Below are 25038 nucleotides of genomic sequence, written 5' to 3' on the forward strand. Positions count from 1 at the left end.
TCTGTGTCACAATTATCTTTATATCCCCAGCAGTTACCATAATAGCTTCCACAATTATTTAAACTGAATTGAAGATCCAAAGAAATGCTGGTTCCTCATTGACAGTCTACTGACATATATGGTCCAGTTTTACTAATTTACCCTAAGTAGGGCCTGAATGCCTCAGAAAATCAGTGGGGCAAGAAATTGAGGGTCAGAAGCTCTCTTCTACCCTTGCATCCATCCCTCTACTCTGCTCTTAGAGGCCTGTTCCACTACTGTTGTGAAAATTTTGGCTGACGATGTCATTAATTGAGATGCCTGAAGAGTACTCAATATCTATAGAACACAACACATGGGCTTGGGGTCTTATTTCATTCAATAAAAATTATTGGTTTGGTTTAACCCTAATGGGAAAAAGAAGAACTAATAATTTACCAAGAGTAACAAAGTCTTGAGTGGCTACTTTCACATATTGGGGTGGTTTTTCATGAAGCTGTTCTTTAAGAGGAGGCAGTTTGGTATGGTGGGAAAAGTGCTGGAAGTAGAGTGAGAGGACTTGGTTTAGAATTTCAGCTTTGCCCCAACTACCTTTGTGGCCTTGGGTGAGTTACTTGACTTCTCTTCCATGTATAATGGAGCAAGGATATGATTGACCCATCCCCACCTTCCTTAGTTAACATAGTCACTGAAGGCCTAGGTGCAATCACAGATTGTTAATTGAGATACACAGGTTATAGAAATGCATTTAAGCCAATCCCTCTACAAGGGAAGAATGTTCTTTAAATCTAGAAGAGACAACTGGATAGACTAAGATAAAAATTAATCACCCCCTTTTGGAAGTTAGCTGAGTCCTGAATAGCTCTAGGCAGTATAGCAGTCAAAGCTTAAGGAGACCTCTGTAGGGACAGAGAATCTCTTCCCATCTCACCCCACAAAATTCTTGTAATTTTGAAGGGGAATTTCTGGACCAGTAGGAGGTCCTGCTGGAGATACTACATCCAGTAGGGGAAAAAGATACACTGTGGACAGGTTGGATTACAGGGAGACAGTCACCAGAAGGAGAAAATAGCTTCCAAGATTATAACCCCTGGCAATTGAGAATTAGGCTGTGGGAAGGAATATACCCTGGAAACCTAGTGTGAGGATTCTAGGAAGAAAGAAAGGACTTCCAAGCCCTGCAGAACCAGGAGTTGTGAGTTGCCTTTGCCATATGGGTATCTTCTACATGTCCCTTACTAGTATTGTACTCTAAGTTTGAGCTCACATTTCCCACAGAGGCTGCGTGCAGTTGTGGGAGAGTGTGCCCCAGGTTTATAGGAAGAATGTTTTGTACCTACTGTTCTCGCTATGTGATCTGAGTAAAATGCCTTTGATTTAAAAACAAAAAAACAAAAACCACAACCTAGTTGTGTCTACTGGCTGATTCTTAACGGGAAGCACACCTGTGGAGGCTCACGAGTCAGTGTCTGAAGTGTAGATCCACAAGGTTACCTTAATATCTGGGTACCCAATGTGTGAGTGTGAGTGCAAACTGGGTGAGTACTCAGTGGGAATATTAAACACAAAACGAGAAGGTTGGATAAGATTATTTCTGGTGTCCCTTTCAACTCTACATCTATGATCTTATGATCCTAAGCTAGCCCAACCAACTTTAGACCTCAACAGATCCCAGGATTTAGAGCTGGAAAGGACCTTATAGCTCATCTGTTCGTGTCTGGCCCATTTCAGAGATGTGGAAACTGAAGTCTACCTATGCTCACTGACTTGCCTAATGTCACAGAGCCAGTGGCAGAGCCAGAATCTGAACCTAGATGCCCTTTTGCCTCTCTACATTGTACTTTTTTTCTCAGTGAAAGCCAGGCTTTTCACATATACATTCATGCATATACATTTATTATGTTGAATACCTAGTGGTTGAGTTTTTGTATTCTCAAAGGAAACATTTGCTGCAAAACCTCTAACACTAAGTTCTACAACTGGCTGTTTTAAAAGGCTCCCAGGGATTTTTAAGGATTGGAGAAGGGGTATCACAGAAAGCCGAGAAAGCTGATTTCCATATTTTTGTCTTGTGAACAACTGAGTTGCTGTTTGGAACAGTTGACCCTGAGGAAAGAGAAAATAAAGAGTCCTTAATTTTGTTCCTTTAAGCAGGGATACCCAGCATCAGGCTGAGAACACTGACACTGACCTTGGATTTAATCCATTCTCAGAAGGGTGGTCTTTGTGTGCCCAGCACTTAGTACAGTGCCTGACATACAGTAAGCACTTACCAAATGCCTTTTGAATGACTGACTTATTGTGAGGGGGGTATCTGTTATTTACCCTTGAAAGGGTTTGTCCATCACTAAACCTGCTATTTTACCAAGAGAAAATAAAAAAAAAATTAGAGGAAAATTTAGGGGTGTGTAGTACATTTTTTCCTAAAGTTTTAGTAGCACTGGTTAATAGCTTCTAGTGTAGATAAATAACTATGCTATCAACTAATGAAGCCCACTATAAAAACATATCCAGATGCAGTGGGGCTGACCTAGCTATAAATTGTCATTTAGACCAAACTGGTATTTCCTTGGGTGTTTAACTATTCTGTAAAAACAACAGGATCAGGCAGAAAGGATGGTGATTTAGTGTTTTTCTTTTCCTTGGAGGATGATCAGACTGTTCCTTTTAATCTTTTCCACCCATTTCCTCTGATTATTTATATTTTTTGATGGTGATTTACCTGCTTTCAGCACTTCTCATGCTCTCTGAGAGCAGGTTTCCACTTCAGTGAAAGAAGCTTCGGATCAGGGAAGCCCCTGGTTATGGGAGCTGCTCAGTGAATGGGATACCTTGTTCTTTGTTCACTTCATTATAATATAAGGTTACTAATATGCCAGACCAGGACTAACATTACCAGAGCTCCTAAAGTTGCTCAGAAGCCCTTTGTTCTGCCTTTTAATTTTTGTGGCTGGGCAATTGAAGTCATTCATGACAGGACATTCACATTATACTCATGACGTTTTCATCCAAAGAGATGTTTTTGTGTTCTGCCAAAATGGCATATGCTGTGGTTGGCTTGGGTTATCCTCATCAGCCACACTAAATGGAAATCATAAAAAAAAAATCTGGAATTAGCTAGCACAGCAATGGAAAAATAAGTACGCTCCCTAAAGAAGTAACAAATTCATATCCCAGTCTCTGAGTGGCAATGCCTGTGTGCAGCACTTTGATTTATAAACAAACCTGAAACCAGTTGCCCCTTCAACATTAGGAATAATTCTTCATAAAAATATAACTTTCTCCTGGCAATGCTATTCCGCAGATAGATTTTAATTTTCTAATTATGCATAAGGTGGAGGGAATCCTTACTGCCCTTTTTGCATACCCATTTCCACATATACAAGAAATATCTGAGGTCTTTTGTAACTAAGATATCTGAATGGGTTAGATTCAAACAAATAATTCCACATTTATTAAGCACCCCCTGTGTGCAAGGCAGCATGCTAGGGGTTAGTGCTGGGGAGATAAAGAGAGAGAGGACAGAAAACCTAAATGCGCAAAAGAATTTATAATGGGGTTGCAGGTGCAGAATGTACATATAAGGAAAACATAGTAGTGCAAGGGAGAAATCTAAGCAAAGTAATTATAAACATATCACCTTGAAGTGCACATTTGTATAGTAGTGGGGGATGAGGGGTCAGGAAAGGCTTTATGAAAAAGGTAGCACTTGAGTTGAGCATTGGAGAAAAGGAGAAAATTCAATTGGTGGAGATCAAGGAGACAGGGAAAGAAAGACAGAAGGCTATTCTAGACATGAGGAAGACAAGATGAAAACAAGAATTAAGGATTTGGAAAGAACATAAGAGTATAGAAAACTTATGCATTTGAATTAGCTTATCCCTGTGCCTGGAGATATTCCTTCCTGTCTGGTCCTTATCATTCTTCAAGGTTCAGCACAAATGACATCTTTTTAGTGAAGTCTTACCCAATTCCCACTCCACCCCAGTTTTCCATGCTCTCTGCCTCCTCAGATCCCCTTGTATATACTTATCTGTGCTCATATATATTCTCCTTCCCTCCTCCCCTACAAATATAAATGCCTTATGGACAGGAACCTATTTTTGTTATTTGTACTCTCAACTCTTATAGCACTATGTATACTTTATTTAGTAGATCATGGAAAGGCAATGAAGGGTAGTGATAGGATATGATGAGGGCATCACATCCTGATGATTGATCTGAAGGATGGATTAGAAAGGGAGTAAACTAGAGTCAGGAAGACTAGTAAGTAACAAAGACTGTTTCAGTGGTTTAGGTGAGAAGGCCTGAGGGCCTAAACTAGAGAAATTACATGTCCTAACAATCTAGAAATATTTTGAGTATAAATCCAGTGATGAACTCTATTTTTTGTCATAGGACTAGGCTATCTTGAATTTAGAACCAAAAGGACAGTAGGTAATGGATTTCTTCTTACCAGAGCATCTCCAAAAGACCATCTACCAAAGGAAGGGATGAAAGTGAGATATGTTGTAGAAGTAGAATTGTCAGAACTTTGTAACTGTTTGAATGTGTGAAGGGTAAGGTAGATGGAGGAGTGAAAGGCAACTCTAAGTCTTTGAGGGTGGGTATCTGGAATTGGACTTATCCCATTTAAAAAACTAAAATGGAAAGCCAACTTTAGACCTACCATGGATGCAGATTTGGAGGCCCACGGTGTCCCACTCCTGTCTCCAGACAACTGTAAAGAATATCATTTAATAAATCTCCTTTTGGACAGTCTTGTGCATGGGTTTTCTTTAATCTTCCCTAGGGTAAACCCTTGGGTTGTCACATCATCACTCATTCAGAGAGGTGTTTGCTGCCAAGTGAAGGAATTGAAATAAGTGGGAGCAACTGATCAAATCTCTTCCTAATTTTTAAACTTGAATTCAAAGAGCTCTTATTCTAAACTGCAGTAGGGAATAGCCCTAATTTAATGCCAGTAGTAGAGTTATTGGGTTAATGGAAAGATTTTTATGGTAAGCTTTTTTCACCATTAAGGACAGTAGAGACTCCACTCTTAGACACCAACATTACAGTTGATTACAGAGGGGGAGACATGGTACAAAAGAGAACGAAGGGGGATTAGACCAAGGATACTTAGACTAGTAAGTGTACAAGCTAGTAAGTGTGTCAAGGGATCAATTCCAACAAAGGCATTAGTGCTGAAAAAGGCAGCTGAGAAGACATCAACAACTGACCTATATGCATCTATATAAAATTTTTATGAGAGCCATCTCCACATACTTCAAGGCTATCCTTTGTGAGGGTTTTTGTGGGGAACAGGCAAACTTTTACAACAATATCTCGGAATAGTACACATTTTTACCATTACACCATGGACTGAAAGGTATAAATGTGGGACAGTGTAAAGGAACAAGGTGGGCCCAGAGTAAAACAAGAAGAGGACAGCAAGTGGAATTACCCTCTTTTCATGGCCCCAACTTCTACAGGAAACAAGAGCTCACCATTTTCGTACTGATATTCCACCACTGATGTACAGCTGTATGTTGCAGAATACTACGGTTTCTCAGAAATTAAAAATGAGTCTCACAAGAAAGCTAATGGAGTAGTACATGGCAGACATAAGTAGTCTGCAGTATTTAACAAGTAATCATTTGAAGAAGTATGGTAAAGGATTTCATCAGGGAAATACACTATGAGAGAAGAAGATGGCCTGGTCATGTAGCAAGAGTTAGGGATGGATAATAGGTGGGTAACCTGAGTGCTCTACTGGCACCCCTGCAATGTTGGGAGGGTCTGAGAGGGTCCCTACAACATCAAATGCACTCTCTTGTGGTGAATTTATGGGAGCTCATGTACGAAAGGTATGTAGGATGGGCAGTCATTAATAGGTTGTGATTTCAAGGAAACAGTGAAATCCAAGAACTCACAGATCCTTTTGCATTTGAGGGTAAGTGCTTAAGAGAAGGGAAGCAAGGGAGAAAGGAATGAACATTTATACAGTGCTTATGCTTAATGCTTTACAAATATTTCATTTAGTCCTCAAAATAGCCCTGTAAGGTAGGTCTTGTTATTATCTCCATTTTGCATCTGAGGAAACTGAGGCAAAACAGTGGTTAAATTATTTGCACAGGGTCACAGATCTGAGGCTGGATTTGAACTCGGTTCTTCTTGACTCCAGGCCCAACACTGTATCCATTGTTCCCCCTAGATGCCTCTAGCTAAAGAGGGAATGACTGATGACTGCGTCAATCAAGACGGCATAGCATGACCTCTATTTTCCCAGGAGGGCAAAATAAATATAAATGCATCTGTCGTAAAGTGAATGTATTTATAATGTTGGTAGAATTCACCTCACTTGTATATTTGCCAAAGCACTGAGGTGTCTGCTGAGGTACAGAAATGACCAGTTTTCAGGCAGCCTTCCATTTTATGTGATGATAAGAGATGGGGTACATGGATCCAGTGTAACACAGCACAGCAGATTAGATGCTGTACATGGAGTGAAGAAGTCTCAGGTTACAATCCTACCTCAGACACTTGCCAGCTGTGTGACCCTGGGTAAAGCAACGAACTTCTCTGAGCCTCTGTGTTTTCATCTTTAAAATGAGGGGCTTGGACCAAATGACCTTTAAGATTCCCTCTAGCCCCAAATTTATGTGATTTGTGTGATCTGATGCATCATTAAAATCCATAAATAATTACAAAAGGTTTAAATTCCAAATTATCTTAATTTTCATAGGATCATAGAAGCCAAGCATAGAAGGGAATTTAGAAGTCATCTAGTTCAGTTGCAACCTATCATGATCTTCTTCTACATCATCCCTGACAGGAACTGTATGGAGATCTCTTAAATGAGGAGGCACTCACTGCTTCACAAGGCACCTCATTTCATTTTTAATAGTTCTAATTGTTAGGAAGTTCTTTCTTATGAACTTAAGTCTGCTCCCTGTAACTTGGTTCTACCTTGTAGTGCCATGCAAATTAAGCTCTTCTACATAAGAATATTTATCTGTATGTGTTCATGAAAAAGGCAAACTAATTAGCCTCACTTCAGCTATTAATTTCAACCCTCCACAGGTCTATTACCAATGGAAAACCGGAGAAACAGAGTTTCTGGGTAATTAATAATCAATTTATTAATTAGGCTGGCTAATAATCAATAAATTGATGGTCATTGGTTTCTCTCAGTAACCAAAGATAAAACCATGGACATACTGAATGCTTTAGGTACTTTTGGAAAAGGAGGTGCCCCTGGCAGGTAAAAATCAACCCTGACTGGTGAACAGTTAATGAGGAGGTGGACTGAAAGTCTTCAGCTCCTCCTATTGAGAACATGGCTTGATCATGATACTCAGCCACTTCCTGTCTGAACTGAGGAATCCATCTCCATCCAGATCACGCTGGTTGGTTTGCTCCTTCATGAGCTAGATTACCCTGAACTCCAATGGAGGGATGCATGGACAGGTAGTTATTCCCTCATGGCAAGAATTCACCTACGTTAAGAATTTACCTATGTTAGATTCTATTTACACTTCAAGCAGAGGTAAGGTCTCCTAGTTGGGTGGAGTCCTGCAAGTACCCTGAAGATTAGGACAAGATCAGCTTGTTAGCCAGGCTTTTCAGAGACTGGCTGACTGACCTACAGGGGCTGCTATTTCCTCAATGAGGAAGTAAAAAGGCTGGATCCTAATTAATAATGAGTTACATTTAATGTAATAGAAAATAATAATTTTTCTCATTCCTGAGCTACTGACAGAACCAAGCTGAATGATATAAATTTCATCTTGATATGGGACATACTAATAAGCATGGTCAAATGCTTAAATCGCCAAAAAGTGGCCAGAAGAAATAAGGAGGAAGGCGAGATGGATAATGGGCATACAGAATTATGCTCTTGAGATAATCAAGAGGTGACTTATATCCCTTGAATCCCAGAAGCGAGAGAACATGATGGTGTTTTATCTTATTAAAACTTCACTTCTCTTCAACCCCCTTCCCACTGCACCATGGGTTGTCAGAGGCTTTGTGAGCAGATGATGGAATACTGTATGTCTCCTATGACAAGGACCAAAATTGCTAAACTCAGAGAACTTGATAAGATAAAGCAAGATGAAAGAGGCTTTATGTCATAGGAGGGACACCATGCCTTTGACTTGGGGAAAGCCAGTTGGTTTATATGAGAAATAATTTTGCAGCCTTCTTGACAGACTTCCATCACAGAGCCTAGCCTCGTCAGTCAGTCATTTTAACATTAGTTCAGGTACCCTATCAATAATGTCTATGAAAAATTAAAGTTTCCTGTTAATGTGAGAAATCCAAGACAATGGATTTTGGAAACATAGGAGAAATGATTCTTTCAAGTAATTACACTACATGAAATCTTTGTGTTTTTTAATCAATAGATACCAAGCAATACCTTAATTTGGAACAGTTTTTGATTCCTAATGATTTCATTTTTTGTCCAACTGTTCAATTCAGAATTAATTTGTTGCATTTTATCACACTTTCTAAGAGATTAATGTTTTTCAAGGGATTCATAATAGTATTTTAAAACTGGATCTCTAGCTTTGCCTTGTATACAAGTTTAAAAAAAACATCTCAGTCTATTCAGCTCATTCTTCCCTTTTTGATCAGTGTTATACTGAAACACCTAGACACTAAAAAACAAGGTACTCCTTACTTTTATGTTTTGAGCTGATATTTCATGTTTATTCCAGTTGTAACACTTTCACATCTTTTTTTTTTTATGATTCCCATTCATTGTGGCTGTTTAAGATGCCAGAGGTGGGGAACCTGCAGCCTCAAGGTCACATGTGGCCCTCTAGGTTCTCAAGTGCGGCCCTTTGACTGAATCCACACTTCACAGAACAAATCCCCTTGTTTGGATTCAGGTCCCTCACCCCTGAGTCCTAGGCCAAAAAGGCACAAAGCATTCTATATGAAAATAAGCACATTATGTCTCTTTGCACAAAAACTTAGTACTCATAATAATATTCTTCCTGTACACCACTGCCAAAGAACTTTTTCTTAAGTGTAGATCTAACCATGTTATTCCTCTACTCAATCAATTACAGGGGCTGCCTCTCTAGAATAAAATATAAACTCCTTTGTTTAGTTTGTAAAGCTTTTTACAACCTAATCCCAATCTATTTTTCCAGCCACAATATTACTTTCCCTACTCCTGACCTCCACAGTCCAGCCAAAGTGGGCTTCTTTTTGTTCCCAACTCACAATACTTCATCTCCTCTGTGTCTTTGCACAAACTGGAAGGTATGCCCTCCTCATCTCTACTTCACAGAATCTCTTTTTCCCTTCAAGATACAAACTCTAACTCTACCTTCTACTTGAATCCTTTACTGAGCCCTTCCTTCGCCTCTACTGTTAGTGCTCTTCTTTCCAAGCTTTCTTATATTTAGCTACTTTGTATTTATTAAAATATATTTATTCTTAATATACTTAAATAGGTACTTGTTGTCTTGCCCATTAGAATGTGTTTCTTTGTTTCATTCTTTGTATTTGTATCCTCAGCTCCTGGCAAAATGCTAAGCACATAGTACATGCTTAATACTTGCTGATTGAAGGGGAAGGGAACCAGCATTCATTAGACATAATATCTCATTTGATCCTCACAACAACTCCATGAGGTTGATGCTGTTATTGTTACTATTTTATGGTTTGTCAACAAGCAATCAAAACTTCACAAAACTTGCATGAAAAACTAGGATTATAAGAGAAATGAACATGCAGGTGGAACCCTAAGCAAGTGCAGATTTCACAATCCAAACCAAAGCTATAATGAGAAGAGGAGAAACAGAAATCTCTACCTAAATGTTGCAGGAGAGGAGAAATCATGAATAATTAAGATTCCTTAACAGGTTGAAGAAACTAAGGCAGATAGAGGTTAAGTGACTTGGCCTAGTAAAGGATCAAGACTGGATTTGAACTTGGATCTTCCTGATTCCAGGCCCAGCACTCCACCCACTGCCCCACATAGCTGATTGAATGTGTTGTCAAAAATGACTTCAGTTACATATATGTGAATGAAACCGGGCTTCTGGCCAAGCCTGGAGGTGTCTTACATGTGATGGCTCTGCAGTTTCTGAAGTCTCTCTTTTCCATGGAATATGATCTGTCTTTCTCTCCCCCAAAGAGGCTCTGAAACCACATCTTTCTCCCAAGTAGTTCTGGCACCAACTCCACCCTTTGAACATATATAAAGAAAGCATCACCTCAGCCTTCTCTTGGCCATTCAGGAGTCATATCTCCTACATACTGGCAGCACACAAAATGCCACATAAAAATTAAAGAGCTGTGTGTCAGGTAGTCACAGATGAGGAAACGTATTTGTCCCAGGCTATATTATAATATTTATAGTTTGAATGTATGTCCTTACATCAGGTTTGACAGTTGTCTACCTCAACAAAGCACAAGCCAGCAAACACTAGTCCTATACGCATTTGTATCACAGGAAAAACTTATTTGTAGTGACCCAATTTTTTATCCTTTTCTTTTAAAAAAAATTTTTAACATTCTTTTTTTTGGGGGGGGGCTAGGCATTGGGGTTGAGTGAGTTTCCCAGGGTCACACAGCTGGTATCAAGTGTCTGAGGTCAGATTTGAACTCAGGTCCTCCTTACTCCAGGACCAGTGCTCTATCCACTGCACCACCTAGTTGCCCCACAACATTCATTTTTATAAGATTTTGAGTTCTTAATCCCCCCCAAGACTATCCTTTTCTCCTTTAGTATGTTACTTCAGTGTCTTCTGCTCTCCCCAATACTAACATATTCTTAAGAATCAGAAACTCATTTTTACTTAAAATGTAAATAATTAATGATAGTTTATAGTATTCACCCTCCTTGTGGGGAGGGAGAGGCAGGATTTGCTTTCTAATTGGAGTCAAAAATTTAAATTAAGCTAAAGGACTGAAACATTCTTACAGTAAAATTTCAGGAATTATAGATTAGGTGGGGGAAATTAGAGGTAGGGAAGGGATTAAGGCACCTGGTTGTTTACTGCCTAGTCTAACTACATTCATTGATTCAGTAACTATTTATTGTGTACCTGTTATGTGAGGCATAAGGCATAAAGACCCTGAGGGCACAAAAATGAATTAGTTGTATTTCCTGCCTGTAGGGTGTTTACAGTCTAGTAGAAAAAGTGACCTTTACACCAAGAAGACTTAGAAGGGATACATGACACCTGTCTTTAAATATTTGAGATGCTACCTTAAAGAAGATGGACTAGAATAATTATTTGTGGCTCCAGAAGGTAGTTTAATAGCTACATTTTTACCAACTTCATCTTAGAGTTGCCTTTTTTTTTAACTGAGAAATTATTTGCTCAAAGTCATTCAGCCGGTATATTATGGAGGTGAGACTTTATAGAGGTGAGGACATAAATTTGGTAGATAGTTTCCTCATCCAAGAGTTCTCTGTATCAAGAAATCCCAGTTCCAATCTCTATCGTTATCTAGTAAATATAACTGTCTGTCATTTGGTGGGCTATGAGATATAAAAGAAATAGCCTATACATTCCACCTAGGGGTATACTTACAAATTAACATCTAAATAAACACAAATTAACACAAAGCCAATTCTGTGCAAGTTCTAAAGAATTACCAAAGTAGATACATTTATCCCTTCCACATTGTAGGTGATTAGGGGGCATTGCTTCTTGATCTGGAAAATTCAAATATATCAAATATATTTAATTTCTTATCCACAGTATATCAAAATTCGATGGGGAAAATCATAATACGGAAAAGATAACTTTACTTGTAAAGAGGGCAGTACCATTGGTGGAGATGTGAATTGGTCCAGCCATTCTAGAAAGCAGTTTGGAACTGTGCAGCCTCTTTAACACAATGATACCACTACCAGGCCTATACCCTCAAAAAGATGATAGGGAGAGAAAAAGGATCATATGTACAAAAATAATTATATAGGCTTTTTTTGTTGTGGCAAAGAACTGGAATCTAAGAAGATGTCCATCAATTAAGAAATTGCTAAATAAATAATGATGGTTTTATAATGGAATATTATTGTACTGTAACACATTATGAAAAGTACTATTTCAGAGAAACTTCAGAAGAACTTTATGAATTGATGAAGAAATGAGTAGAACTCCCTGAAGAATAACGTATGCAATAACAACAATATTGTAAAGAAAAAACAACTCTAAAAGACTGAAGTCTAAAAGACTCATTTATGAAATGACTAACCATGATGCCAGAGGACTAGTCATGAAGCATGCTACCACCTCCTAAAAAAAAAATGATGTATTCAACATTTAGAATAAGGTAAATTTTTGGACGTGGCCAATGTGAGAATTCGCTTTGTTTGACAATGTGTATTTTATACAAGAGGGTCTTATTTATTTGTTTTCAGTTGAGGGTTTGGGTAGAAAGGGGAGGCCAGTTAAGAATAGGGTAGCCAAAAGAAAAAAGGAAAAAAAAGAGAGAAATAGACAAGAAAGGGTCATTATAAGCATTTTTTTCCCTAATGCATAGAAGACAACAGAAAGAAGACCAGAAAGAATCAAATAGCAGGACAGCTTTGAAAGTTACGTGGTATTATATATTTTAAAAGAAAAGTAAGCTATACATAATAGAGATTTGTAGTTGTGTAGAATATATATGAAAATATGCATTTTATTTGGTGTTTAAGTTCAGAATAAATAAAATAATTTTTAAAATTCTGAACTTAATAAACACCAAAAAAAGAAGGAAAAATGAATGTTCCATATACAAAGTAGAACTGAAAAAGAAGATTTTACATGAAGTCACTAATCTCAATTATGTACAACCTGCTTTTAAAAAGTAAATATATGATATATACAGGATATTGCTTTAAAAGCTACCTGGCTTCACTGTTTTCTCCTCTTCTCTTCTATACATTTTAAAATGCTTTAATGACCCTCTTTTTCTTGTTTTCTTCTTTTTCTTTGGCCACCTGTTGCTAACCTCAAATCCATTCCCTGACCCCTGCAGAGCAAAGCACATGGCATGTACTGCATGCACATATACACACACAAACAACAAATAAGTATAGCTCAAGCAAAATTATAAACAAGCTGTATATAACAGAAATTTACAATTTCATACAGTCCTCTTTTTTGGTCCCACCATGTATATATAAATTCTCGTTTTATTTGGCATTAAGTTCAGAATAAAAATAAAATGTAATTTAGGAGAAAAAAGAAAGAAGGCTAGAAATGAGGCCCAAATCAATCAGTACTTCCAATTTGGTATAAGGTAACAATGAATGTGTGAAGTTATCTGCAGATTATTTTCTCATATGGTAAAAGAAGACATGTAAGGTTTTTTTAAAGAAATCATTAGAAGCATTGAACAGGATCACTTAGGCCCAGATAACCCTGGATATAATCAAGATTAACTAATTGTCAACATACACTCAAGCAAAAGGAACATAAAGTTGTCTGTTCCACCTTTGAAACATCTAGTGTTCTAGATTGTGGGAATTTGTTCAGCTTGCTTTGTGGAAGAATTTTAAGTTGGATGGTACCATGTTCTAACATGGCCTGTGGGAGCCAACTTTTTCCTTATGGAAGTAAAACCTCATTTAAGTTTAATTCAAATCGTGAAACAGAATAATCTGTTACTCTAGATGAAAGAAGACAGTCACTGAAAGACTTTGAAGCTCACTGCCTCCAAATAATAGCACCAAAGCATTATAGAACTGGAAAAAGCCTTAGAAATTATCTCCCCCTAGTTGTGAACTGATCCAACCATTGTGGGGAGCAATTTGGAACTATGCCCAAAGGGCAATCAAACTATATATAACCTTTGTTCCAGCAATACCACTACTAGGTCTGTATCCCAAAGAGATCAAAAAAAGGGAAAAGGAACCACATGTACAAAATATTTACAGCAGTTTTTTCTGTGGTGGCAGAGAATTGGAAATTGAGGGGAGGCCCATCAGTTGGGCAATGACTGAACAAGTTGTGATATATGAGTGTAATGGAATACTATGGTGCTATAAGAAATGATAAGCAGGCAGATTTCAGGAAAACCTGGAAAGACTTACATGAACTGATGCTGAGTGAAATGAGCAGAACCAGGAGAACATTGTACACAGTAACAGGAACATTGTGCAATAATCAACTATGATTGACTTAGCTATTCTCAGCAATACAGTGATCCAAGACAATTCCGAAAGACTCATGATGGAAAATGCTATCCAGAGAAAGAATTATGGAGTTTGAATGCAGATCAAAGCACACTATTTTCACTTTTTTTTTGTTTTTTGTTTTTCATTGCTTTTCCCTTTTCTTCTGTTTCCTCTTTCACAATATGACTAATGTGGAAATATGTTTACATGATTGCACATGTATAACCTATATCAGATCGCTTGCTGTCTTGAGGAGGGGGGATGGGAGGGAAGGAGAAAAATTTTGGAACTCAGAATTTTATAAAAAAAGTATGCTGAAGACTATCTTTACATGTAATTGGGAAAAGTGAAATACCATTTCAAAAAAAAAGAAAAGAAAAGAAATTATCTCCCCCTACTTTCCAGCCACAGTGGGAACTGTCAATCCACTGAAAAAGAGTAACATGTTTGTTAACAACTACACCTGTAGTCACAGATCACAGAGTCACACAGTCACACACAGAGTCACAGGATCTCGGGGTTTAAAAGGACTTCAGAGTTCACCCATCTATTATAACCTATACATGACAAGGAGCAACATCTGCAACCGCCAGGGCATGGCATCATCCAACCTTTACTTGAAGACCAAGAAACTATAAGCGTGTATCTATTCTGTTCCTTTTGTATGAGTTATGTACCCTTCCAGAACAGAATTTTAGTTATGAGTCTCATCCCAAGTTTCAGTTATGCTTATGACATCAAATTTGCCTCCTTGCTTATTATTTAAGACTTCGTACATTTGGGTATAGACATCTAAGGCTTTAAAAAATGGTTCCTTTATTGGACTTTGTCTCCTATAAGTTGTTGGGTGCATCTGTTACTATTGTCCTTCTTTTGGGAGTAATTATTCTCTATGCAAAGGATTCTTACCCTAAGATGGTAAACTTGGTTTTGAAAAAATTATTTTTGATAAGTATATCTCAATATAGTTGGTTTCCATTATATTCTTATGCATTTTATTTTATTTATTTAAAAACATTATTCTGAGAAAGAGTCTATAGTCTTCAGCAGGCTGCCTATTGGGTCCATAACATAAAAAAGGTTAAGGATCCTTGCTCCAAGATATCAAGATTTGTAGATATATATAGATATATATATATATATATATATAGGCAATTTTGTCTTTCCCCTTCTTTTTCACGTTAAAGCCATTCTAATTAGATTTACAAGAATCAGGCAAATTTATTTTTACCAGACCTTGATAGGTGTATTCTGTGCCTTGCCATGCTAATCATTTCAGTATTTTAAGTTAAGATCCAGAAATTCAAATCCTCTTCTTCCATGCCATTTTATTAAGCAGCTCTTCACTTCTGACAACTGCCTTTCTCTTCTGAAGTCTTTGCATTCTTCAGTCAAAAGCAACGGTGAAGACACCATCTATTCTCCTAAAATAGTCAGTTTCTCATCCAAGACTTTAACAACATCTTTGAGATTTCTTCTGGGAGCATCCTTCTTGACCTGTCTGAATCACTAAAAGCAGGTAATATCATTAGCTTTGACAGTCTTAGGAAGATCTCTGTAATATCACAGATTTATGCTCCAGGAAGATGATACATCTTTGTTTTTAATGTCACATCAACAAATAACTGCATCACTAACATTCAGCAGGGTGTTGTGAACCATCACTTGTTACCCTTCTTCCCCTGACCCTTACTAAATACTCTTTCTCCTGATAGCTATTAGGATCCACATCAGCAATCAATAAACATTTATTAAGTGGCTGCTATGTGCCAGACATTGTGATATGTTAGAGATAAAAATACAAAGAATGAGATAATCCCTAAGCACAAGGAACTTCCATTCTAAAGAGGCACATCATTGTTCCTAGCAGGGCAAATAGCTACTCTCTCTCTCTCCTCTTTGGGTAGAGCTTTTTCCCTTCTGTAGGAACAGCTTTGTCTGTTACGCAGTTCCAAGTGTTCAGTGGTCCTTCCTTCTCTTATTCCTCTATATCTCACATTGTTCCACTCTCCAACCTCCTGGTATAGGTCAAGATTTCCTTTTCTCTTCAAATGCTTTTTCTTCTTTAAGACACAAAGGACCTTTATCAGTTTTTAAAAGGTAAAGCCTCGTTCTCTGAAAACCTGAAGAATGGAGAAACATTCTTCCAGACCTTTTCCTTCTCTTCTAGGAGGAAGACAGGTGTGAATAGTACCAAAATAGTAGTTATTTAGCTATGGCCACAAGGCAGGCATTGTCCACATTATCAACATCATGAAAACATTCCTCTTCCCTCCCATCTTCCTCTTTACTTTCTTCTTGAAGTGAGTGAAGGCCGTCTGCCTTAGCTTTCTTTGTAAACTGCCTTTTGGCCTTGTTTATTCCCCCCAGTGGAGGCTCCTAAGGTAAGCATTATTTATAGGATCCTTCCCATCATTTCTTGGGAGAGAAGGCTAGCTTGCTCACCTGCCTTTGACTGGCAATTCACAGCTTTCTGTCAAAGGTTCAGTGTAAATAACAACTGAAAGCAGTTCCTGTGTAAAAGGGGTTATCCAGCATAGTGGTGTCAAATTCAAATAGAAGCAGGGTCACTGCTCCATACATATGTTTTATTGCATTTTTATTTGTTTTGTTAAATATTTCAAAATTACACTTTAATTTGGTTAAGGCCACAATTGGAAGTGTTGTGGGCTGCAGGCCTCGTGTTTAACACTTCTAAACTAGAACATGGGTTCTCAAACTTTTTGGTCTCAAGACCCCTCTCTACTTGTAAATTATTGAGGACCTCAAAGAGTTTTTGTGTGCATAGGTTATAGCTATACTAGATATATTAGAAATTAAAATGATATAGCATTATTATGAAAATGGTGACCTACCCCTAAAAGGTTCTCAGAGACCCCTAGAGGTCCTAGGACCATACCTTGGAGAACCATTGATTCAGACTACACGTCCTTCTCCCCCATCCTAAGGATTGTTTCTTAAAAGGATCATTCTGACTTTCTGCTCCTTGTCAGATAATGTTCCCCCTTCCAGCAAGCCTTTTTAGTCCTCACTCAGTTACTGAACAACCACCTACTTGGTAAATGGTATACAGTAGAGGAGAATCGTGTTATAACATAGAAATCCTAGCACTATTGCTGATTGACTTTTATAGGATCTAGAACTGGAAAGGACCTTAGAAGTCATGTAGATGAACTCCCTCCTTTTTTCAGATCAGGAAAGTAAGACCTCATATGTTTAGTGACTTTCCCTAGTCACACAGATAATAAATAGCAAGAGTGAGATTAGTAATAATACTCACTATATCAGCCTTTTATATGATAGAAAGTTTAAGTACACATTGCTTTCTACAGAAGTGAATATAATTTGAGTAGAATTGAATCTGTGGTAAAGTAACACACATTTTAATGGGATGATGTAACTGTTCTTTACTTCATAAAAATAGCTTCTCAGAAGAGGAGAGCTGTGTTAGTATTTTGAAAACTATATCAACTTCAGAATGTGAACCTCTGTCTTAGAAAACATTTAGCTAAAAAAAAAAGATCCTCTTAATTGGGTCTTCTTGTATTAAACTGAATATGCTTTCTGGTATTAAAAATCTTCACAAATCAGGATGGCCCAGATTTGCATTATGTCATTACAGTATTCAAAGGGCAAAATATGCACTTAAAAAAAAGAACTATACCCAAGATGTCAAATTGGGGAACAGCAAGAAGATATAAGAAAGTACCTTTCCCTATTTCTTTGAATAAATAGGGAAAGGTGCTTTCTCATCTCCTCTTTTGGGAGCCAAAGTTATTTTCTGTAATTCTGAGATAATCATTTTTGTTGGGGGTCATTGTTATATTTATATTGCTATAGTCATTGCTTTCTTAGCTGTTTACTTTGCATCAGTTCACATGTCCTTCTGTGCATCTCAGTATACATCATGTTCTTTGTTTCTCACAGTGTAGTAATATTTCATTACATTCTTGTAGCACACTTTGTTTTGCTGTTCCCCAATTGATTGACATCTACTTTGTTTCCAGTTCTTTACTACTGCAAAAAGTGCTGCTATAAATTTTTTGGTACATATGGAGCATTTCTTTTTGTCAATGACCCCCTTGGAGTATCTGCCCAGCAGTGGAATCTCTGGTTCAAAGGCTGTGGAAATTTTATTCATTTTATTTGTGAAAAGTTAGGGCCTTTTCACCACATTTTTTGCATAATTTCAAGTTGCTTTACAGAATAGTTGTACTAATCATGTCTCCACCAGCAATGTACTTTGTGTGCCTTTCTTCCCTCTACTCTTCCAACATTGACTTTTCCTATGTTTTATCATCTTTGCAATTTACAAGGTATGAGATGAAACTTAAGGGTTACTTTGATTTGTAGTTCTCTTAATAATGATTTAGAGCATTCTTTCGTATGATTGTTAACAGTTTGCAATTCTTTTGAAAACTGTTTGATCATACACTTTAACCACTTCTCTATTGAGGAATGGCTTTTAGCCATATATTTCTATTAGCTGGATACTTACCAAAGAAAATTGATACAAATATTGTGCCCAGTTGACGCTTCCCTTTTTATCTTAAGACTTATCTCCTTTTAAAGGCAGAGATTTTTTTTTTCTTTGCCAGGAAAAATAATTTATTTACTCCAAAAAAGTATAACCTCAGTGCTTCATACTGGCATGAAGGTGACCCTGAGTTCTAAATGAAATGGTAGTGGAGTAACAAGCCCTGGCAGGTTTCACACAGCTGGAAAGGTTTCAAGCATGGTCCCCGGGACAGATTATGTCTGCTGACTAAGAATGAGCCAAGCTAACCTAGGAGGAGCACATCACCAAAGCTGACCAGTAGGCAATGTTTTGACCATGCTGTCCCATGGCATTAATAAAGAGAAACAAAGTATCCCTGTGTTCTGTGTAGCTCCCTTCTGCTCGTGATGGTGGCAGACTGCCCAAACAGCAGGTAGAGGGTGCTAAGAATGACATTAACTCTTTAGGTTGCCCACAAATTGTTGGTACTCTGCATGCAAGATCTCTGTCCAGTAACTGAACTGATGCACTACTGGAGGACCTGAACTATATCCATATTGTCATGACGAATGAATACAGAAGACAAAAATAAATCCTAGGTTTTCTTCAACTCTCAGCTACTCTTCTTCCTAACTTCCCTGTTTCTGTCAAGGGCATCATCATTCTTCCTGTCACCCAGGTTTACAACCTCAGAGTCATCCTCAGTTTTCCCTCCACTCTCCTATCAAGTCAGCTCCCAAGTCTTTTTCTTTTATCTCCACAATGTATCTTGCATCTATCCCCTTTTTACCCCTTACATGAATACCATCCTATTTCAGTTCTTTATCCCCTCCTGCCTACACTACTACCATAGCTTCCTAACTGATCTCTCTGCTTCCATTCTCTTCTCCCAGCTCCAGTCCACTCTCCACAGAGATGCCAAATTGTTATTCCCATGTCAGCAATCTTGAGTGTCCTTCCTTGCTCAGGAAGCTTCAGTGTTCTCTCCTGACATCTAGTATAAATTTCAAATTCTTCTCTTTGGCTTTTAAAGCTGTTCACAGTCTGACTCCACACTATCTCTCCAGGCTGATTTCACATTGCTCTCCCCTCATAAACTCTGAATTCAGCCAAACTGGCCTAATTCATGTTCCCAAGGCACATCATCGTGTCTCCTGTGCCTTTACAGAGGCTAACTCCCAAACCTGGAATATGCCCCCCTCCTGATTGCCATCCTTTGCAATCCTAGGATCCGTTCAAGTATTCCCTGCTACAGCAGGTCTTTCCTCATTGTTTAAAGAAGGATTTGTAAAATTGTTAGCACTTCCCTCTCTTTTCCTCCCTTTTTATGAAATAACTTATCTGTATACATATTTCTTCTCTCAATAGAATATAAACTGGAAGGCAAGTTCTGTTTTCATTTTTGTCTATCTCCAGTGCCTACACATTGCCTAGTAGCACATAGTTGTTGAATAATAATAATAAGATAGCATTTAAATAACACATTAAGATTAGCACAGTGTTTTACAAATATTCTTTCTTTTACCCTCACAAAACCCTAGGAGGTTGGTGCTATTATTATTCCAATTTTATCAGTGATGAAACTGAGGCATAAAAAGGTTAAGTGACTTGCCCAGGATCACACAGCTAGTAAGTGTCTGAAGCTGGATTTGAACTCAGGTCTTCAGGTCCAGCACTCCACTGTGCCACCTAGCTTACTTTAACTATTACCAAGTGGTTGTATTTAATTGGATTGAACTGAATTGAATTGGAAGGATGGCTCAAAGATTCTCCTTTAAGAGGTGAATAAAGGAATCGGGTGAATTGATTTCATCATGGACACAAAGACAAAAAGAAACATCATTTCATAGGACAGTTGGTTATCTCATATTGCCATGTACATGAAAAGCATAAGCAGAAAGACCACCATGATAATAATGGTAGCAACTTCTGTTGTACCAACATCTGTTGCAAAGGATGAAGAAACAGAGAATTCTTTCAAAGAAAGTCATCATATCGTTGATGCTCTGTGACTTCAGTGCAAAGATAAGCATAGTGGAGTATAATAAAATATACATATGTGTGTTTATACATATATGTGTGTGTGTGTGTGTGTGTGTGTGTGTGTGTGTGTGTATGTACATCCCTGTTTTCTCTTCTCAATTCTTATCCAGCTCCAACTCCTTCCTGGGCATCTCTACTTGGATATTTCCCCAGTACCACAATCTCAACATATTCCAAACAGAACGGACATTATTATCTCCACCCTTAAGTCTGTTCCTCTCTAAACTTCCCCATTTCTGTGGGGGCCATCACCATCCTCCCAGTCACCCTAGTTCATAACTCTGATTCGTCTTTGCCTTTCCCTAATCTAACAATATGAAATCAGATGCTGAGTCAATCCTGCCTCCACAACATCTCTTACAACCATCACTTCCTCTCCATTCACAGTGACACAACTCTCACCAGGGAAGGAAAGGGAATAAGCATTTATGTAAGTGCCTACTATGTACCAGATGTTGTGCTGAGTGCTTTTTTTCTTTTTACAAATATTATCTCATTTTATCCTCCTAACAACCTGCAAAGTAGGTGCTATTATTATCCCAATTTTACGGTTGAAGAAACTGAGGGAAACAGGTTAAATGATTTGCCCAGGGTCACACAGCTGGTAAGTGTCTGAAGCCTTATTTGAACTCAGAATTGAATTTTGTTCCTGATACCAGGCCTGGCCTTCTGAGCCACCTAGCTACCTAAAAGATCTTCCTAACTTTAGTCACTCCTCTACAATTCATCATTCACATATTCATCTCCAGTCCTCCTGATCTATATCTCACCACCATATGGCTCTGAAGGAGAAAGTGAGGCCGGTACCCTTGCACAGCCCTCCCTCACTCAAATCAAAGCCAATTGCAAGTCATGTCATCATCTCCCTGATGTCATGGTCTTCTTTGAGAACAAAGGACAAACACAACAACCTTTCTTAGGTACAAGTCTGACCATAGCACTCCATGATTTAAAAAGCTGGCTCCCTATTGCCTATGTTTTCCTTACCCTGACACTTTAAACTTTCTAAATATGGTTTTGATCTATTTCCCAGCCTTATTTCATTTTAGTTCCCTTTATGCATTCTATGTTTTGAACATACTGGTACACGTATTAATAATTCCCAGAACTCTTAAAGCCACCATCTGCATCCATATATTCACCCAGACCATCCTGGCATTCCTTCCTCATGACAGCCTTTCAGATTCCTTGTTATTTGAATAGAAATATAAACTCTTTGAGGGCAAATACCATTTTGTTTTTGTCTTTGTATCTTCCTGCCACTCCCCCACCTCCACCCCACCCCTAACTTACCAAAGTGCCTTACACTTACTGGAGGCTTAATAAATATTGATCAAATATATGTTTTGGAATTAAAAGTAAAAGAAGCCAGTAGCTTGGAGATTATTCAGAAACCTCTGCCTATCTATCATGGATATATATTCCTTCTTTAAAATAATGGATCTGGAAGGTCCTAAACACCGCCACCAAAAATGCAATTGAGTTTATATTAACAGTCAGGAAATGACTGGTTAGTGAAGTGAGGGTCATTTCAGAATCAGCTAGTTGTATACAGTCTAATTTATACAAAGGACAAGAAACACTAAACGAGAAGAAAGGATAAAAATGAAAAGACACTGTGTTCAGTTATAATAGTCCTGATCCAACCTATTTAAATAGGCTTATTGACTCAGAAAAAAAAAAAAAGAAAACCAGGAAAGTAAAGACATTGATTCTGATCATTATTTCTTAGGGAAGTTTAGGACCAGAGACTGGACCTGTCATTTCATTAATATATGGAACCCTTAGACAAGGAAATCTCCTCTACCAATGCAGGTTGGCACTTTCATTGCAACTTAGGAAGAATTACCTATACTACCACACTACCTCAGGAAGTTTAATTTATTTGAAATAGTCATCACAGAGAGGATGCAAAAAGAGCTCAAAAACCACTATAACCAATAAACACTTAGTATCCTACACAGAGAGAAATACCAGCCAGAGGCAAAACCAGTTGGATATACAGGCTTATTTGCAAAATATTACAGAGTAGGATGGTAGGAGATTATGAACAACATCACCTAACAAAGTGACCAAAGTGTAATGGAGACATGGTGGGTGTAAGTCAACAGGCTACAGTGTATTACTAATGAGGCTTTTGTGCCAAAAAATTCATAATAGACAGTCAGGGGTTTGTATTACCAGAAGAAGATGTGGAATAGTCATGTATTGAGACCACTGGATAGCAGATATTGCCCTTGAATTCATTAATGTAGGAGAAGGCCTCTGGTACTCAATGGAATATTTACAGATAAATATGGACAACAATCCCATAGGCTTAAAAGACATGGATGGGTTGTAGTCTGCACCAGAAGAGGGAGTGTACCTGTTGATGAAATCATGGCCCCTTGCTATTTGGTTACAAAGAAATAGCTTTAATTTTGTCTTTGTATCTTCCTGCCACTCCCCCACCCCGCCACCCCACCCCTAACTTACCATAATGCCTCACACTTACTGGAGGCTTAATTAATATCGATCAAACATATGTTTTGGAATAAAAAGTAAAAGAAGCCAGTAGCTTGGAGATTATTCAGAAACCTCTGCCTATCTATCATGGATATATATTCCTTCTTTAAAATAATGGATCTGGAAGGTCCTAAACACCACCACCAAAAATGCAATTGAGTTTATATTAACAGTCAGGAAATGACTGGTTGCTGAAGTGAGGGTCATTTGAGAATCAGCTAGTTGTATACAGTCTAGTTTACACAAAGGTCGAGAAACACTAAATTTTGTCACATGACTTGCAGATGTTTTCTGAGTTATATCTGCATTATTGTTTTGAAGTAAACCTAGAAGTAGACAATATTAGATACAATATTAGTCCTTTTTCACACTCTTTAGGAGGTAAATTAGATTTATGTGTGCTAGCAATAGTCTAACACCAGTTCTGGCAGGACTATTGACAGATATTACTAATTGTCAACTGTACAGGTTCCTTTTTTCTCTGTGTCTTTGCTTATTCTTTTTCTCTAGGCTTAGAATGCTCTCCCTTGTACACAGCAACCTCTGCCTTTTGAATTCCTGCCTTTTTTTATAATTCAACACAAATGCCACCTCCACCAGGAAGTCTTTCTACTTTGTGTGTCACATACACACACACACACACACACACACACAGAGTTGGTAGTGACCTTTTCCTTCCCTCAGACTTCATATAGTACTATTATGCACTTATGTATTTTTACATTATAGTTACGATTGTATATAACATTTTACATGTGCAACATTTAACTCGCTCTGTACACATTAGAAGCCTTCAAATGTTTGTTAAATTTAAATAAGCATACTGAACCAAAGCTTCCTTTTCCCGACTTCTAAATTATATCCTCTGATTTATAGTCCTTATGTACTTGTTCTGGATATTTTACACAAAAAAATATCAGTTTAAGTGCATAAAGCATATATGGCATAGTATAAGGTTTTGTTTTTGTTTCATTTTGGTTTTTTTTATATCTGTTGAAGGCTAGAAGGGGAAGGGCTTAATTTTGCTCATTTTATTTGAATTTGGAAAGATAGAGCTATATTATTCTTGAACTGGAAGCTAAAGTACATAATTAAGTCTGTCGGAGTAACCATACTAGACCATCCAAAACAAATGAGCAAGGCAATTGGTCAAGCAAAAAGCATTTTTGTGTACCCTTTAACACACTGGAAAGATGTTTACATAGCCGTCCTATTTGTTTTCAGAAACAAATCTCTAGAGACTCTGACTCTTGCCTTTGTTGTCTATGGCGATACAATGTTGCTTATGCCACCACAAAGTTAGAGTGTGTTTAAGGAGCCCAGACAGAGCTTAGAATATCAGAGGTTACTGGATATGGTTAGTTACAAGCGGACTGACTATATCTGAATGTGTCAGAAAGAAGAATGCTCTTGTTACACACCTGAGAGTGATGGTTATCAGTGATTCATCTAGGTCTGGCCATGAGCATGTGTGGAAGAGAAAGGACTGAATCCTTCTGTATCAGTACTGTGGTTCAGGCACAGCACATACAGTACTTCTATCTGCTCCCAATCCTGTATTATACTAAGAATTTTCTCTGCAAATGTAAAACTTTGTATTGGCAAAAGGAGGCAATATTCAAAAGCAGGTATCTCAAACCCTTCCTTCTACTGCAAAAGAGACTTCAGTTCTGTTTCCTGGCTGCCCTGGATAGAACTCTGTAACTTGAGGAAGGTGACTGTTTCATCTTACACTTTCTTCCTTTTCTTCTCTGTGTACCTGTCAAATTTCACCCAGATTTTGAGGTAATCATTAGTTCTGAGAAGCTTATTGAATGGCTCATCTCAAACCATGTTTTGTTTCATCAATTACATATTCATTTCTCTCTCACCATGTAGAACACCCAAGAGTTGA

At 37.9% G+C, this 25038-nt stretch overlaps 1 protein-coding gene across 1 annotated transcript in view; it reads left to right on the plus strand.

Moving 5' to 3' along the window:
* Positions 1-25038, plus strand: part of AOPEP (aminopeptidase O (putative)) — a 498190-nt gene that overhangs the window by 346214 nt on the left and 126938 nt on the right.

The sequence above is a fragment of the Phascolarctos cinereus genome, unplaced genomic scaffold (genome assembly GCF_003287225.1).
Source record: "Phascolarctos cinereus isolate Bilbo 61053 unplaced genomic scaffold, phaCin_HiC Scaffold_4;HRSCAF=312, whole genome shotgun sequence".
Classification (NCBI taxonomy): Eukaryota; Metazoa; Chordata; class Mammalia; order Diprotodontia; family Phascolarctidae; genus Phascolarctos; species Phascolarctos cinereus.